The following is a 2,331-nucleotide window of genomic DNA, read 5'->3' on the forward strand; positions in this document are numbered from 1 at the left end:
ACAGGTGACTTCTCCAGGCGGCCTTCGGCCCCCTTTCGGGGAAATAACGTATTCAGCCAGACGGTTTCGCTTTACCTTGACAGAAATTTCGATTTTAAACCATTAGACCTTAAACTTAAAAATGGTTCAAAGAACCGGGGGTGTTCAGAAAAATTAATTTCTCGTCACTCCGCTCGTGATATAGTATTGTTTGTTTTTGAATTTCGCGCAAAGCTACACGAGGGCTATCTGCGCTAGCAGAACCCTAATTTAGCAGTGTAAAACTAGAGGGAAGGCTAACTAGTCATCATCACCCACCGCCAACTCTTGGGCTGCTCTTTTACCAACGAATAGTGGGATTGACCGTCACATAATAATGCCCCCACGGCTGAAAGGGCGAGCATGTTTGGTGTGACGGGGATTCGAACCCGCGACCCTCAGATTGCAAGTCGAGCGCCCTAACCACTCGTGATATAGTGTAACCAGATTAACTTAAACTACTCATGATGAGTAAAAACTTTAAAAAAACGGTTGTTATATTGTCTAACTCCTTAAAAGATGGATCCATCTACACTAATAGTTGAAACGAAGACTCGGCCCTCTTAGTGGTAATGTAGGTGATTACCAATCGATTTATTTTGATATTTGATTTTATTAAGTTATAACAATGAAGTTTCGTTTATTTATAAGTTTTTTAAATATTTTTTTATGAAGTTCGTTAATGAAACTTCTATACGTATTTGTTACGGAGAGCATCTGAATATGAAAACTTTTGAGTAATGTATAAATATTTTTACCTAATTCATATACGTTTATCAGAAAACAGGTTTGGGTAGGGGGAACCTGTTGCATGTAACTACGTGTAGCCTACACACATAATAATCAGTACTAATGAAATATTCACAACGGTTGAATTATCAACCAACGAGGCCGCCAATCATTATGAGAACATTAATAATCCAAGTTGTTTATTCAACTCTAGCTATTTCGAACTCGCTAAACTGAAGTATACATATATTAAAGATAGTTTATGAATTAACAGGAAGATTTTACGACATGTGAAAATGTCATCTATATATATGGTAGTTACGAACAGGGCTGATAGCACTGTATCAATGAAAGATAAACAAATAATATGAACCACATAAAGTACGTGTCAATGTACTGCAACCCAAAATCAAATACAAAAAAATAAAGCAAACAAATATTAAAGTTAGCCTTGGGTCCCTGCCGAACAGTCCAAGAGGCTCGAAGGTAAGGTCTTCTTTAGCGATGTGAATACACTGTTTATTAAAAGTTTCAGTTCACAAGATGTAACTTTTCCCAGCCACTCAAACATGAAAATGATGTTTCGATTACTTTTGATCTAATTTACTCCAAGTCTTTAACTTTTACTTCCTATTTACTACCAGCAGTAAAAGTTTGTTGCAACTCTGGAATGTGCGTGTGTGTGTGATTATAAGCCATAATTTGAAAAATAATATAAAACAATTAATACCTCCCCAACAAAAATCATTGCCTTGTGTTTCATAACCTTTAACTTTTATAGTGATTAAATACAAATTGTGGGATGTTAATAAGGCCTGAAGTTGACTCAATCTCTTCCATAAAACTCATCAAGTCAAGCTCATTCCATTCCATTTTAGTCCATGAAGCCTCAGGTACCAAAAACTGTGTAAATTTCGCAAAACTGGTTGTAAAGGGTTCATTAATTGGTCTAACCACATGATGTCAACCAGTTGAGGAATGCATGTGTTAAACATAATAATGAGTAATACCTTGTTTGTATTCACCCATTGTTGGAGTAAATTATGAGAATATCGTTTTGACAAGGGAGGGGTGCATGTATGATTCTAATACTTTAGATTATATTTGTCATCTGAGATGTCTCAGTCGTCGTGCTGAGACCTGATAAAAAAAAAAAAGATAGAGGGGGAAACGAGGGATTGAAATCGCAGTTGAAACTGATTAAATGTATATATCCATTATTAAATGCGCCTGTAAGCTAAAAAACCTTGCTACCGGATTTTATTACATTTTTAAGGCTATAAAATAAAGCATAAGCTTTCTCATGCAACTCTTTGGAAAGATCTGTTCGGGATTACCCACCTCTCATAGTTACTGTTACTAAACTGGGACTACTTTTGTAAATAACTAGTTTTTCCCTTTGAACCTATTTCATGTTCTACTGTACAGGAAATCCAAGAATGTCATTGTCTAAAAATCATAAATAATATTCAACGTTAAACTGGTACACAATTAACAACATTTTATTTAGGCTTATCTATGGCCTTCAAAAAAGTTGACGACTCTACTACATGTTTCGACGTTACTACGTCATCCTCGGGAGTT

Source organism: Limulus polyphemus, unplaced genomic scaffold (genome assembly GCF_000517525.1).
Source record: "Limulus polyphemus unplaced genomic scaffold, Limulus_polyphemus-2.1.2 Scaffold3619, whole genome shotgun sequence".
Taxonomy (NCBI): domain Eukaryota; kingdom Metazoa; phylum Arthropoda; class Merostomata; order Xiphosura; family Limulidae; genus Limulus; species Limulus polyphemus.